Source organism: Thermobia domestica, chromosome 8 (assembly GCF_964235325.1).
Source record: "Thermobia domestica chromosome 8, izTheDome1.hap1.1, whole genome shotgun sequence".
Taxonomy (NCBI): domain Eukaryota; kingdom Metazoa; phylum Arthropoda; class Insecta; order Zygentoma; family Lepismatidae; genus Thermobia; species Thermobia domestica.
The window spans coordinates 63233170-63250422 of record NC_137461.1 but is presented as its reverse complement, the minus strand read 5'-3'; the positions used below and the strand labels follow the sequence as shown (position 1 = coordinate 63250422).

Sequence of the window (17253 nt, the reverse complement as noted above, 5' to 3'; positions counted from 1 at the left end):
ACTTAAAAGCTTTTGATACTTTTTCGACCGAGTGCCCCTACCGGAATCAAACCTGGGTCCGCTCGTACCGAAGGCGAGAGCGTTAGCAACTACGCTACGCGGAGCCACTTGTGTCTAGGAAACCTATTTTTACTAGGATATTTGCAACAAAATTTATTTCCTTTCTTTCTTTATTTTTCTTTTTCTTTTTGTTTTTTAACAATAAAACAAAACATATTTTACAGCCTCACTGAAATTTAAAAACAGCAGTCAGGGAGAGCTCACGTTTAAGATTCTTTTTGTTTTGTTTTGTTTTGTTTTGTTTTGCTTGTCATGTTCTCTAGTTAACTAATGTTTGAGTTCCTGAGAATTACATTATTATTATTATTGTTTCATAATTTTCGAACCAAAAATTAGATGTTTTTCTTTTTTTCCTTGTGTTGACGTCATTGTGGCAAGTTGGGGTGTTTGTATCGTACCTTGGCATTAATTTGGTTACTAGCACATAGTTTCAAGGTCATAAGTTGTAGGCCGCTTGAAACAGCTATTACACAGTTGAGTGTCAGACGTTTGACTTGCAGCTTTCGTTACAGCGTCTAAATTGCAGTATTGGATTGCGTCCAGCTTCTATGGCTGGTAAAAAAGTTATATCGCTTTCGTAATATGGTAAGAAATACAATGTAACAGTTAGGTATAGTATATATGACTAGTTTAATTAGTCGGAAATTACTCTGTTTCCTTGTCTTATTCTTTCGATTATGTTTAAGTACTGTGTCTTCATAGTATTGTTTCACTATTTCTAGAAGGAATTAAGTATTAACGAAGTAAAGAATAAGCAGAAGCCCACTTTGACGTTTACTATTTCTCATACTTCATTGAGAATGTTTTGATCCCCAATTGCGCAAACTTCTAATATGTATGTGTGTTTCTTTTTGTTGTTGTTGTTGTTCTAGTATGTATGTGTGTTTCTTTTTGTTGTTGTTGTTGTTGCTTACACTGCTATAGATATGAGCTCCTTCATGGCTAAGCGGTTAGCGTACGCGCCTTTGGTGTGGGAAACCCGCGTTCGATTCCCGGCGGGAGTGGTTCGGAGTCCATGTTAATCAGTAAGTCCACGTCTCATACAGCCTCGTTGCAGAAAAGGATATTAAAATCAACTCAGCACTGCTTTACAGATGGAGTTGTTTGATTCAGGGTTCGAATGAAGCTTTTTACGGGAAGCAGGCACGTAGCCAAGGGGTGGGTCCAGACCCCCCCCCCTTCGGATCCAGAAATGAAAAATATTAAGGAAAGATGAAACAGAAAGAAACAGATGAATCAGCCTCAAAAATATAAAGCTACAATAAGCGTTTTGGTTACTCTTTCTTACGAGGAGCTTTGTGTGGAGGAAACGGGAGGGGGGGGGCGGATCAAGTTGAAATTGGATATTATTATAACGGAACATTCCGAATTCCATCTAGCTCCATGTTAACCGTATGCAGCGGCGCAAATCTGTCTTCAACATTGGGAGGGACGGGTAAGACAGTTCTCATAATTTTTTTAAGGATGTTCAAATTACAGTATAACCTCGTTAACACGAACTCGCTTAAGCCGAACACTCGGTTAGGACGAACAAAATTTCGGTCCCGGCATCGCTGTACGTTATCTTATAGGAAGTTTTATCGGTTAACACGAATTTCGGTTAGCACGAATTACGAACTAATTTTTAGTCCCTTGAGTCAGTAAAGGTTTTGATTTAACACGAACTTCCAATCCTTTGATTTTTTTAAACATCATTTTTCTTATTTCAGATTTCACTCCAGATCAGTTTTTGTCATACAGTATTTATACAGACGAAAATTGCCTTGTAAATAAGAGAAAAACCAGAAACAGATATCTTTCCTCTTATGAGGTGTTGATTCTGTCCTCTGTCAAGCGCTGAACATGCAGGTGCTTGGCAGACGACCTGGCGACAGCTCGAGACAAAACATCTTCTCTCCCCTGTAACTCCAAACTGGTGACAGCAATCATAAATACCTTTCCGTTACAAGCGGTACTCACCCTGCTAGCGAAGTTATCAATTTTATAACTTGACCTGGATTTTCTGCGTGGAAGCTTTTTTTTTTTTTTTTTTTTTTTTTTTTTAAATCTTCGAAGATAGGCTAATAAACTTACTGTAGTGTTTTCACTTTTCAGAGGATGGTACCGAGACCTACACTAGTCTCGATCTCGATTTTAACTCGAATTTGAGACCGAGGAGTGCTTTCCGAAATCGAGACGAGACCGAAACTCTCAGTCTCGTCTCGATACAATTCTGTAGATGGTATCAAGACAGAGAATAGTCTTGGTCTCGTCACGAATTTGGAACCGAGACGAGACCGAGACTACTCAGTCTCGTCTCGATACCATCTCTAGTGTGTTCTATGACATACATAATATACTGTAGTGGTATGTATAGTCTGTATACTGTAGTGTGTATGTATGGAGAAAATGTATTCGAATAATAAAATTTGTGTCCCCGGTTAACACGAATTCTTTTAACACGAACTCCTGATTTTTCAGTCCCTTGATATTCGTGTTAACGTGGGTTTACTGTATGAAGTTGAAAAACAATGCTGCGGAGGATCAGGGGAGCAGAGTTGTCTTCAAAATTCTGAGGTGGGCAGATTTAAGGCTTATTCTGGGGTGGGGACATCAATTTCATCTTACTTTCCTTTGTGGCAATCGGACACAAATCATCACATTTCTCTCCAAAAAACGCATTTCAAATCGGATTATTGAGGGGAAAGTCCCCCCCCCAGTTCTAAGATTGGAGGGGACATGTCCTCATCCCCCCGGGACTTGCGCCAGTAACCCTATGGACTACAAATGACGATCGATAAACCGGTTCTTTCAGATAGCCTGTCAGAACTTAAGCAATGCCCAGAATTACCAATAATATGAACCATTTTGAATTTCGCGGCAACACTAATCCATTTTATAGGATGTCTTTACTCCAGAAAGAGATCTCGTTGCTATCCTTGACGGCATTGAACTAAGATAAGAGAAATAGAAAGAAGACGAGAAGAACCGAGTTCGAATGACCTTGGAAGACTATGTCTTTGTCAATACTTTTTTCTATTCTTTTACGCAAGATTTCTTCATAATTCTTTAATTAAAATACTTACTAACATATCCTCATTTTATTGTCCTAACAAATCAATATGGATATGTTGTCAGTAAAATAGTTTAGATTGATCGAACCCCTGGTGTGATAACCACAGTATTTCGTCACAGACCTCCCGTATTGCGAAATCGTGGCTACGTGCCTGCGGGGAGGGGGCGACTTTTCAGATATACAATCCAAGCCTTTTATTTCTCAGTGATGCAAGATATAATATATAGTATATAATATGTAAAATATGAAATGAGGGAACATATTTTCCCGGCAAGGGAGAAATTCTTTGGCGAGTTGGGGAAATTACTTGACGAGAGGGAAAATCTTCATCCTCCCGTTGATTCAAATCTTGATCGAAGATCATGCGAGTAGGATTCCATATTATGCTGTAGGTGTAGGTAGTACACAGTCTTGGCGCTGAATAGGACGCTAAGCTTCAAGCCAACCACATGTCTGTAATAACCTATTGCGATTGAATGGTAATGTAACGTAATGTACGATATGTGCATTTTCTAGATGCCATAAAATTATAATTTTAATTGAACATTCCATGATTATATACTTCAGGTTAAAGGAGTTTGATGATTAATTGAAGTGAATAATCGAGGCAGTGATTCTCAATCTTCTTGACTTACGACACACTTTAGTAAACCCCAATGACATCGATATATTTGTTTAGATTTTGGATTGCTTTCCAACAAGTCGAGCCGCGCCAAAGCTGTAGGCTTACTAAGTTAAGTGAACTGATCCTAATCTAAATCCATTGTTTTCGGGGGCGCAGAAATGGACAGTGACACTTCCGATACTATTTAAATCAAAATTCAGCCAAGCAACTTGGGGAGGGAAAGAGGGGAGACGGATCTTACAAATGATCGAAAATAACCGATATGAGAGAGCGTTTCGTAATAGTAAAAAAAGTGACTGACTAACGTAACATACATGTATTACTGGTTTTCTTATTTTCACCCAACGAAGCAGGTAATTAACGCTAGTACTAGGTATGTGTAGACTAAATGAGGTGATTTGCTTCGTGACCCTTCGAACAATGTACGAAGCGGATGCAAGCAGTTAGTACATGGAGTTAGCTTACCTAAATTTAGATTTCGCTTTCCGAAATCTTAATGGATGTATTAAGTGATTTCGTTACTTACACTCTTAATCTCTAAATACAAGGATTCAAAACACATTTTCGATTCCAAACTATGACTCTGCTAGACAAAGAAAGCATAGTCCAGTGTATGTTTTACTTCATTTTCATATACGTGCTCGTAGGTTTTCTCGGGGACTTGGTTTCCTCCCACTTTCTCATTTCACCAAATATTCCATAATCATTAACTTGCTTTAATCACCGACTCCCTTAGCCTAACAGCATAATCCTGGGACATTAAACTCAAAGACTTTATTTTTATTTTCAAGTAATTACTTTTCTCTCCCTTATTTATTTTTAATTTAATTTCTCTTTCAATTTCCCTCTTTTAGGAACATCAACATAATTTACAATTCTTTCTCATTATAATAACACTATTAAAAGTCCCATATGCAGCTCACCACGTTGGAACCCAGCGGAAACAGATGAACAACGAATATTGTCGAAAATATGCATTGCTTACAGCGGCGTAGCGAGCATTACAAGATTGGGAGGGGGATGAAACTTGAAATTGCCAAGTCTTGATTTTTATCTTTAAAAAATGTCAAGTCTTGATAAAAAAAAAATGCCAAGTGTTTCGAAAATCTTACAAACCCTATGAAAAACTATTACAGCAACCTTATTTTCATATTCGTTCCATTCCATGCCCCCCGTCTGAGACACGAATAAGATCAGCCCTTGTTCCGCTCTCGAGTCCAATTTAACATCTAACCTCAGGATCATTATCATCACCCACGAAGCACAACTGTTAATTTGATAACTCATGGCTATGTTAGGTAACCTCCGCCAGCTAATCTTCACGAGAACCTTTAAAGTTACAATCAGTTGTAGAAATGCATTTAAAAACGTAGAATAAGGTAGGTTATATTTACTGTTTGTGATGTAGAAGTGCCTAATTTACATATTAAACATTCAATTGAGGGGTTCAGTGAGAGACCAGGCTAACTTACATCCAGGTCAAGATTGAGATTTTGACGGAACAGCATACTAATGTCATTAATTGACCTTTGCCTCAACCACTTGTCTGTGTGGCTTGTCCTGAGACAGGGGCGGATCCAGGGAGGGTCTATCTCCCCCAAGAAGAGGAAACATTGTGTATTTTAATATAAAATAAAACCCACCCAGAGTTGAATCTCTTAAAAGTAGCTCTATCTTGTAAGTAGTGGCATTACAACCCACCGCCCCCCAGTAGTCCATCCTGGATCCACCCCTGTTGTATACTAAACCAAACTATGAATATCAGTCGTATCCTTTGAAACGTGCTGTTTTCATTTGTTTCCTTTTCTTTCAGAAAGTTAAAATTGTCAGTTAGCCTAGTCTCTCGCTAAACTGTCAATTGTGACAAAACACACCAATAATTGTTGATGCCAACTAAAACATACATATCCAAAGCCTACAAAATATATCACATTATTTAAGTTTTTTTTCTTTCTTTTTTTTTTTTTTTTTCAAAATTGCTTGCAATGTTTTTCTTCGTGCCAAGCATCCGAATGTCATCTTGAATTCTGACCTCATTTCACTACAATTCTTTGAAGTGTAAGACTGCGCAGCTTTTTTTTTCCCTCTCTCTCGCTCTCTTCAGTCCTTCAGTCTCCCCCACTTTGATTTCATGATTTCGCACTCTGATGAAAAGTATTAAACACCAAAATGGAAAAGTACTAATATATAACCTCTCTTTTAGTAGCCCCTCCAACCACACGCCCGGGGCACGTGCCTTGCTTGCTCGCCCATAGCTCTGTGAGCTATATAAGTAAAATACAATGCGCGCGCATATGTAAACTTGGTGCCAGCTTTGATTCTCGCTGAGAGAGTATACATATAATGTTGGTTCGAATTCCATCAAAACCATAGGCTCATTTTTGTGTAACCTTGGTACTGAAGAAGACAGTAGACTTCAACAAATATTCCTGTCGGGCCTCGATGGCTCAGTGGTAGAGCGTTCACCTCTGGTGTTTGGGGTCTTTGGTTTGATCCCAGCTCGCGCCAAGTAAACTTTGTGGTGGACAAACACCGTGTGAGTGGGTTTTCTCGGGGTTCTCCCGTTTCCTCCCACTTTCTTCATTCCACCATTTCATTCATTATATCATCATCAGCGTCTCCTTTAGCCTAGCCGGTATACCCGTCATTATTGATACAACTATTATATACAGGATGCATCAGAAGTCCCTTGTCATCCTTTCTGAAAACTACAGGGATGTAGTTACATTGATTGCGAGATAAGAGATACACATTAGGCCCAGAGGGATACTTTCGGATTACATCACGCGGACGGTCGCCATCTTAGATTCGAAATTGTAATACGGACGATAAGTGGGTAGTGTGATACATGGCCATGCACTAAAATGTTCTGAGGATGTCAAATATGCAATCAGATATCATGTAACTTATTCTGGTGAAATGTTATTGGCAGTGAACCAAGTGAGACTATATGTAGTGGTATGTCATACCCTTCTTTTTTTTTTTCCAGTGATAGAGACATACCGTTTCTGGTTTTTTAGTGATCAAGATAAACCTTCACGGAAGAATAAATGCTAAATACCATTAATAAATCCCTTTTTTATACGTATTGACGAATAGCTTTGCACATAAAAAGATTTTATTTCTTATGTAGATTCTAAGTTGACAATACTGACATTTTTACCTTTTTCTACCTTTTGTTTGTAAAATGAGGTGTTTTCAAAGAAGTTCATCTAGTTTATATTTTGATGTGCCGTATTGAATTGTTTCTTTCGTATGTATGTATGTGTCGTCTTGTCTGAATTCTTATAAGCGTCGTATTTTGAGCATGGGCGGATTTAGGGGATTGCTGTGGGGGCAGATCTTACGGGAGTTTGAAATACCCCTCATTCGAGTGTGTGGTCCAGGAGTTTTCCCGCTGGAAATTGTTAATATTGAAAGTCGGTTTTTGAGCACTTTCGTGTATAATTCTCTGATACAAGGTAAGGGCTATTTTTATTTATTTTTTTCCAGAAAGTTGTTCACGATGGATGGATCAGTCTCCGTTTTTTCTCCGTAACTAAAAGAAGCTTTCCAGTGGTTTTCAGACATTATGTAAATAGAAATGCAATCTTGTAGGCTTCACACCTCACTGCATTTGAACATTTAGATAGCCGATATGTCGAGTCAAAATCGTAATAAAACACACCGCCTCTGATTTTTCCCACTTCGAACACATTTCCCTGTTATAGTCAGGGGTAAAAGCTAGGGGGAGCGCGGGGGACGCAGTTCCCCACCTCGAAAAATATGTAGGACGTCCCCCAGATCCTAAAATGGTACAATGGGCAGAGATAGGCAGGAGGAACGGCGTGGAGTGATGCCGCTACCTACCGTCCCCCCACCTTTTCAGGTCCACTTTTACCCCTGGTTATAGTATATGTTCTACATGTTCCTACTGAGCAATAAACATTTGCAGAAGCTTCTTCCAATTGCTGTGGACACAAAGTAGGATATAGGGTCAAATTTGTGCACAGACGATGGCGATACTTTGTTCTAGATGATAAAAATTATGAATATTTACTGCACAAACCATAGCCTTAACTTTTCCACTTAGCTAGAAATTGAACAGCGTTAGGTCCGGTGATCGAGCAGCCATTCAACTGCCTCTCGTCGATCAACCCATGTTCTAGAAAATTGTTCAAGTAGTGACGCAATACGAATCCATAATGAAGAAAGCGCCATGGTGTTGAAAAAACTGCGAGAATGTACCATCCTCGGGCATCGCAGCTCGCAATATCTATCCCTGTACGAACGAGCGTGAGGTATTATTCCGCAGTTAATTTTATGGAATGAAAAAGTGACTGATTAGACGTATTCCTCATTTGTCTGCCAACAACATAATTAATTTTCTTTGCGCTGGTCATGTTGGAGGGGTCTTGCACGCGGGGTTGTCAGGTGACCAATTGTGCATGTTCTGCCTATTAACCTTCCCATTTACGTAGAGGTCAGCTTCATCTGAAAAGAGTATTTGCATAAAAATGTTAACCATAATTACTCACTGCACTTGGCGATCAACATCGTTCTCGTGGAGATGTTGCTTCATTTGCACCTTGTACGGATGCACTTATACACGCGCAGACCCTATGACTCAACCCACTTTGCATTAATAAATGACGTGTGCTCCTCTGGGGCCACATCGAGAAAGAAGTCAGCACTGCCGTAGGCGTTGCTTCATCTGTAGCTCTCTACGATCGTCCGCTACGACGTATGTTCACGAATGTGCCCGTCTCCTCAAATTTAGTTAATTACTGTGACACTGCAACATGTAACACAGTCACATTGTGGATGATTCTGTTTGCAATCGGTAACCACTGTACAGGCACTCCTCCCGCTCCACAGTTTGAATATTTCGATGCATTCCTCACGTGCTAACGGTATGGTTCTACATCTAGAAGAAAGAGGTAAATACAACGTTCAATTGGCAATAACTTTTCACCAAATTAAGCTCCATGGAATCTGATTGCATATTTGACATACTGAGAAAATTCTAGCCTGTGGCCATATATATATCACATTACCCACCAGTTTATAATAAACAAATTTAATCCAAAATGGCGGCCGTCTGTGAGAGTATTTCCAAACGGCCTAATGTGTATCACCCATCTCACATTCAATTAAACTACACCCGTGTAGAATTTAGAAAGGAACTTCGTATGATGTATACAGGGTGTTTCGAAAGTCCTCTGACGTTACAACAAAACGTAAGAGGAAAAACCATTTCTAAATATGTTGTTTTCATTCTAAAGTGAACACTTTTTAAATCGGAGGAGCCGTTTGGGCTGTACTCTTTATGCGCCCAATGTGGAATGAAAATGCAATGTTACCATTTACCTGGACCCACAACATATGTGAATGAAGTTACTGTTTGAAATGGGGGCTAGCCATCGACATGTTAGCGTAAAAATCAGTAACTTCATTCACTTATGTTGTGGGTCCAGGTAAATGGCAACGTTGCATTTTCATTTAACATTGGACGCATAAAGAGTGTACAGCCAAACGGCTCATCCGATTTTGAAAATTCCTTCAACTTACATTGGAAACATCATATTTGGAGACGGTTTCCCAATTACATTTTGTTGTAACTCTGATAATAATCGAGTTACTTAATGTCAGGGGACTTTTGAGACACCCTATATATCTTATGGAATATATGTTTGATGTCCCTATAACTGTAGATATAATTTAGTTTGTTTAAATTTACAAGTTATTACAAGTAGATTCTGACTTACATGCGTAAGAGTTTGTATGTAACTAACTAATAAATTCTATTTCATGAAATTTACATTGAAATATTTAACACAAAATCTTTTATATTCATGCTTAACTTAGTGACTTGGCTTTGGACTGCAACTGATTATTGTACCCCATTATTGCTTGAGAAGAAAACCGATGTCCGAATCTTCATTTGGAGAAACCAAAGAACTATTGGAATGCTGAGGATTGCAATCATTAATTTCTACACTTCAAGGTGCGTAAAGTATATCTAGGTATATTCTGTGTTTATTGTTATAATTACTATTACTATTATTGGGTTTAGAATCAATCAAGTACTTCATGATATTTTAGAGGGATCAAGATGGCTGCCAGATAGATAAATATTTGAGCGTCAGGCCCTTATTTCTTTTCAATTTTATATTTAATCAATGTCTATTTCCCCCCCCCCTCATTATTCCACCAAATCGTATTCCAAGATCATCAATTTTCAATACTCATTTGTGACTGTCAGCATACATAGCATAACCGTAGGAAGTAAAACAAAGATTTATTTTTATTTTTCGTTTTCATGTCTTTTCTCCATAGCTGTGAAAAATAACGCCTTCAACATCATAAATTTGTATGCTACTTGCCTGCTTTCGAGCACAGTAATCAACTATTTGGACATTACGAAGCAAAGCAGGTCTACGTTGCAGTTAGCATACTTTTGAAAGGATGTGACATAATGATATTGGTGTTGCGATGTTCAGCCTAAACAGTGCAAGTAAATAAATCTGTAACAATTGTATTGGTGTTTAGCTTACATGTCCTCCAGACGGGCCTTTTTTTTTTTTTTTTTTTTTTTTACATCTTGTTACTTCTACTCTATATGAGGGGTCGCGGTAGCTCAGTGGTGGAGCGTTCACCTCTGGTGCTTGGGGTCCTGGGTTCGATCCCAATCCCCGCCAAGTGAACTTTGTGGTGGACAAACACCGTGTGCGTGGGTTTTCTCGGGGTTGTCCCGTTTCCTCCCACTTTCTTCATTCCACCATTTCATTCATTACTCATCATCACCGTCTCCTTTAGCCTAACCGGCATAATCGTGGGACGTAAAACTCAAAGATTTCATTTCATTTCTACTCTATATGAAGTATATTCTGAGGTTGTGTTTTTGGGGACGTGGTAGCTCAGTGATGGAGCGTTCACCTCTCCTGCGTGGAGTTCCTGGATCGATCCCAGCACGTGCCAAATGGGCTTTGTGTTGGACAAACACTGTGTGTGGTTTTCTCGGGGTTTTCCCGTTTTCTCTCACAGTTTTCATTCTACTATTTCATTCATTCTCATGATTATAGTCTCCTTTAGCATACCCGGCAAAATCGTGGAACGTAAAACTCAAAGATTTCATTTCATATAAACTTTGGTGCAAAGTAACCCCATAGATGAAGATATTTTGCACCACATACAAAAAAGTATGTTCAATATACTAACATAATGTTTGTCTGCAATGTTTTCTCTCCTGTATTTATACATTTCACTTTTTACAAAAAACTGCATGTGTAACGAATTTTTGTTACGAAATTCGAGACGAGACATAGCTCTTCCAATAGAAACAGATACAGTTTTCGAGACGAGACAACTTTCGCGACACCCTTGCGAGAGGTGACAGTCTCAAATCATTTCTCGTGCGTACCCCTAGCCCATATCGTGCGTTATCAAAAAGCATGTTAATGAGAAATAACAACATGTAAATACAATATAGGTAGTTAAAAACATTTTTGTTTTCATTCTTCACTAATGCATTATTATTAACCTCAGTATTTTATTGTCCATTCTTAATCTTAAGGTGATATATAATTAAGTTTTGAATTCGGTTAACTTATTTTGTTTCTCAAATTGTATTAAAAATGTATGTACAAACATGTTTATTTTCATTCTTGAGTGCTTAAAGTCACTATAGTTATTAAACATAGTAATTAATATTGTACTCTTAACGTTAAAATAATATACAGTTAACTTTTGAATTCAGTTAACATTTTTCTTACTGAAATTGCTTTAAAAAGTATGTAAAAACTTTTTTATTTTCTTTCTTGAGTGCCAAAAGTGATGCACAGTTATTAAGATTAGTACTTTATACTCTATTCTTAATTTTAAACTGATAAACAGTGCGTTTCTGAATAAATTATGTCAAGTTATTTGAGTGACGAACACTGGTACAAAACCCTAACTACCACTGGAACATTTCGATTTTGAGATGACTACTACCGGTGCAATACAAGGGATTTTAAAATATTGTTTTTCCTTCAACGGCTATTCGATTTTGAATTCTGACTACATGGTCATATATAGGAAGGATCAGTGTCTCTTTCCAACTATGGTACAGCTCCGACCGATTCACGGTGCTCACAGAAGAGACAAAAGAGTATGTTTTCAACCTTAAAGTAACGACCACTGGTGTTTTTACCCTGGTATGCAAAAGTAAGTGGGTACCCCAATGGGTTAGAGGGGTACTATGCGGTACCTAATTTCTGCATTTTAGATATATGGAAATACATGTGTCTAAAATGTAAAGAACTGATATTTGTTTACCGAAAACTGCAACTCGGTAAGCCTTACGGATACCGAGACATGGGAAAATAAAGAGCGACACGATATGTATGTGGGGCTTGCATACTTGAAGGTACAATTTGGAAAATGAATTCAAATATGACTAACGGCTATCAAGATATTGTCAAATAAAGAGAGGACCAATACAGGTATGGGATTTTCGTATTAGATGATAAAATTTCCGAAACCGGTCATGGAAAGTTAATAAACACCAGTAGCAATTCCATCTTCAAGTAATTAGATATTTCCATGGGGTGTTAGAACATCTTACAGTCTACCAAGATTAAATTTTAAAAGCTTTTGAAAATATAACTTGACATTTGTAAAGAGTATTAGAAATATGTATTTACCTAAAACTTGCAGCTAGTACATCTAACATATAGAGAAACACCGTGAAATAAAAGAGTATGAGATGTTGAAACTTCGGAAAAATTATTGGTCCCAACAAAATTAAATAAGATGGTATTTCTATGGGTTAAGTAAGTACCTCAGTACAATTTCGATGGAAAGATTAGTTCTAGGTTTTCTTCAGGCAGTTCCAAAGGTTCATCGAGCTGTGTAAAAGAGTGAAAATTCCCTGTGAATATCTAATATAGTAACCAAAATATAACGAGTCATTTATTTTATGACGTAAAAATAGAGATCTTTAAGGATTTGTACTTCTGGGTCTTTGCTATAAGAAAGAAATTCAAAAACCTACTGTATATACCTTAATATGCAATTAAATCAGTGAGGACACAGTAACTTAGTGGTGGGGTGTGTACCTAGTATGTTTTGCAGAAACTACACTGGAGTATTCTCTTAATCCACAGAGATACGATCACACTTAACTGCCCATTTAATTTTAAAATGAAATTAAGGCAAGTGAATGTTGATGATAGAATTGATGGAGTGTAAAGGTGGGAGGAAAGGAGTACACCGAGAATACCCACGAATACAATGTCGACTACAAACTGACTTGGACACGGATCAAACCAGGGACCCAATACACCAAAGGTACGCACTCTACCACTAAGCCACCGTGCCTCCACCCATTTAATTGTCTATTAAGGTGTATACGGTAGTTTTCTGAAATTTCTTCTTCTTACAGCAAAGACTCAACAGTACAAATCCATGTGGGTCTCCATTTTTACGACCTCGTAAAATACATAATTACTTATATCTCGGTTGCTATATTAGATATTGACAAAGAATTTTCATTCTTTTTGTACGCTAGGAATTATCACGCTTGGATTTACCCGAAGAAAACTTCGAGCTGAATTAATCTTTCGATCGGAATTGCCCTGACGAGTGTGAGGTACTCACTTAACCCATATAAGTACCATCTTATTTAACTTTTATTAAGATCAAAAGTTGTTTTATGAAATTTCAAGATCTAATACTCTTTTATTTCACGGTGTCTCTCTAGCTGTAAGATGTACTGGCTGGAAGTTTTGGGTAACTCTATTCTCTTTTCTAATACTCTTTACAAATGTCAAATTATATTTTCCAAAGCTTTTAAAACTTAATCTTTTTAGACCCATGATGTTCTAAAACCCCATGGAAATACCCAGTTACTTTAGGATGAAATTGCTACTGGTGCTTATTCAGATTTCATGATCGATTTCGGAAATTTCACCACCTAACACGAAAACCCCATAACTGTGTGGGTCCTCCCTTTATTTGACAATATCTTGATAGCCATTAGTCATATTTTCATTAATTTTCTAAACTACTGTCAAGTATGGAAGCCCCACATACCTATGGTGTTCCTATTTATTTCACCATATTTCGGTAACTGTTAAACATACCGACTTGCGGTTTCGGTAAACACACACCTGTAACGTTCTTTATAAGTTTATTAAGATATATTTTAGAATGTTTAGAAATGGGAGGTCTGCGAATGCCATAGTACCCGAAAACCCCCATAAGGACGTGTGTGTAGTGTATTGAATTGAAACTACTTTTGAGGTTGTTGATAGCCCTCAGTAATTACGTTTTCGAAACTGCACAATCTAGTACGCAAAACTCACACTTCTATGGTGTTGTCCTTTATTTTCCCATACCTCGGTATCCATAAGGCTTACCGAGTTGCGGTTTTCTGTACTAAACAGATATCAGTTCTTTACATTTTAGAGACATATATTTCCACATATCTAAAAATGCAGACATATTAGGTACCCCATGGTACCTCGAACGCCAGTGGGTACCCACTTACTTTTGCATAGTAATACATTTCCAGTTGTTCAGCATCAACAAACACTTTTTTTAATTCATCATTTTTCTACCAGAAACCCAAAAGTCCATACCTGACCGAACAGATTTTGTCCATTTAATCTAAAAAATGTTAAATATTTTAAAATGTAACATTTTAAATATTTTTGGATTTTTGTTTCAGGTATTTCATGTATCAAAACAAAACCAGGATTCTGCATGAAAGACAGCGAAAAGAAGCAGTGTAATTTGTGGCTAAAAGCACGTCCTTTCTGAAGACAGACCCGATTGTATTTACATTCTTTTGTACAAATATGTAACCTTAATAAATATACTGCTCCGCAAATTATTTCTTTCTTCCATAAATTAGAATAAATGTATGTCTGTTTAAAGAAAATGTTTGTTAGTTAAAGGTCTTTTCAACTCTTTTTCTCTGTAAATAAGAACATTATACCTTGCAACATTTTTTTTTATCATTGTGCAATTCCGATTGGATAAAGTAAATCTGCACGAAGCACTATTATTTCAGTCATACATTAATAACTAATGTATTGTTCTGTGAATAAGGCAATGGTATAGTGAATATGTTTTAACATAAAATCTGTAACTCAGCTTTTCAGTAGTCAACTTTATTGAGAATCCGAAGAAAGAAAGAAAAAATGTTGGACTTAACGAATTTCAAAATTATTTTTGTTCGAATTCTGGACTAATCCAAATTATCCAGAGAAATCATTTATGTTGCTCTCTACAGATGTATCCTTTCTCCAAATCGTATGAAAAGGAGACTTCATACATCGCTATATTTTGTATGTACTATGTTTCGTATTTATTTAATCACTTTGTACCTTTCTCTAGTGTTGACAAGGCCGCAAGTGTCAATCGAATAATTTAGTGTTTCACTCATGTAACCTTGTGACTAACGTACGTCCTGTCGGTATATATATGTTACTGGGTTCGGTTAGCGACAAACAATTTTTAGTGTTAAACAACTACAAAAATCTACACGCAATGAGATACGATGATCTCTGCCTCATAGACAATACCAAGCAACTAACGGTACTGAGTGTGGTTGAGTTTACTAGTGGTATTATCTGGCTAAAATCAATGTTCCGAGAGCTATACTTCTTTTTGTGCTCTGAATGCAAACTTTGATATAACCGTTTTAAATTATTGTACATCTATCTATCTATATAGCTATATCTATATCTATATATGTATATAATTGTAAACTAGAAACTTCCGAGTAATTCTGAGAATCATCGCTCTTTCTTTAAATAATGTATGAGACTATTACACTGCTCGTTACTTAAAATGTTGAACTAAGAAGGATACATCCAGGAAAGTCCAAATTTGCAGAATGTGTAGAGCAGGGAAGGATAAATATGTTTGGTCGATGGCTGCACAGCTTCTCATACCTGTGAACTCCGCCAGCTACAGTTGATGAGCTGTGGCATTGGATCGTAAGACGCATGGCTTACCATACCAGAAGAGAACATCCTCTCGATGTCTCGCTGTGTTACAGTCGTTCTGGTTGTCAATGTTGGGTCAGTTCTGCTCTTCTATCACCACGTTGTCACACAGCGAATACAGCGGTAAGTTTAACCCTTAACGTAGCAAGCCTAAGTCGTCAAAGTTGTTTACCAAGCTGGAGTCTTCTGGGGACCCCAAGTATTATTTTAATTTCTCAACATAGTATTGCAGAGGGTTACTCCAACTATTATTTTTTGGATGTCTAGAAGCATACTTAAGTTAAATGAACATTGTTGACGTCAAATATTATGTATATTTGAACACTATTCAGTTCTTCATACAATTTCATACTTGTGTGTTCGTAAATCTGAAACACAGGTTTAACAATGAAGTTTTTACATTTTGAAGTGTGTTTTTATTTTTTGTATTTTTTAAAGAAACGCATCGTTGATCTAATCATGTAATTGATATCTCAAAGGGTTGCAGGATACATATAAAAATCGAGAATAAATTGATTCTTATAATTGCGGCAGTATCACCAAATATCACTCTCTGGGGTCCCTAGAGTACCCCGCTTGGTATGTTAAGGGTTAAGCATATTCGACACTTACTATTAGATATCGGCTTGGGAACTTTGGCGTAGCTACCCTGTCTCCTTGAAGTTGCATTTTTAATGGAGAGTACTGTTTAGGAATCATCTTGTGAGGGAAAACGTTTTCAGCTGACACCATGTTTTTAATTATAGCTTCATTTAAAAAATAACTTATCTGTTAATTAAAATGTTCAGAGAAGTTATTTCTGGAAAATCCTATTCACGCCTCTTGTGGTAACAACTTCTGCATTTTGGAAGAGGATATTATTAAGGAAAAGAATGAGGTAAAGTCGTCTGTATATAGTACACACGGAAAAGAAAGTATTTGACAGTTGACAAATTTTCTTTTGCCAATAGCTCGGCAACAAATTAATTAATTTGGATCTTTTTGTTGTTATTCTTCGAATAGTTATAACTTGACAACCTGCCAAAGTCGGTACTCTGATAGGTTAATTTATTGTTGAGTTTTTAGGAAAACAAATTTTGTCAACTGAAGAATATTTTCTTTCGTGACTGTACAAGCAATGGATGATAACGGCTTAATAAATGACTGTACGTAAGTCTTTTTTGAGTTTGAACATAGGATTGTACATGGCTGTGAATTTTGCATTATTATTGAAGTGCTGCAACTAAGTTATTGCAAAAGGTATGATAAATTCTTACAGTAATATTGTCACATATTGATTTACTCTGTATGAAAACTAAAATAGTTTAACATATGGTTACCCTCCTTTGTGCCAATAATTTTAAAATTAACTCTTGTGCCACTTTTCAACACTTGGCTTTGCAGTAGCTTTCCAAAGAATTAGCAGGATGTCCAAACTTACACCCTGCAGATAAATACATTTCTCTGGACAGTTTCACTGCTCCAAACTAAAATTTGAAAAGTGTAGTATTTTTAATTTTATTATTATTGGCACAAAGGAGATCAACCATATTTTA

General features: G+C 37.1%; 1 protein-coding gene and 2 long non-coding RNA genes across 3 annotated transcripts in view; 2 read left to right on the top strand and 1 right to left on the bottom strand.

Moving 5' to 3' along the window:
• LOC145692958 (calpain-5-like) overlaps nt 1-17253 on the bottom strand; it is a 125433-nt gene that overhangs the window by 86499 nt on the left and 21681 nt on the right. The gene's annotated exons all lie outside the window — the stretch shown is intronic.
• Nucleotides 1-17253, top strand: part of LOC145692960 (uncharacterized) — a 43314-nt gene that overhangs the window by 17094 nt on the left and 8967 nt on the right. The gene's annotated exons all lie outside the window — the stretch shown is intronic.
• Nucleotides 237-14583, top strand: LOC145691757 (uncharacterized). The gene is made up of 3 exons (XR_014132534.1): nt 237-645; nt 9588-9726; nt 14434-14583. It is a non-coding gene; the product is annotated as an uncharacterized LOC145691757 (long non-coding RNA).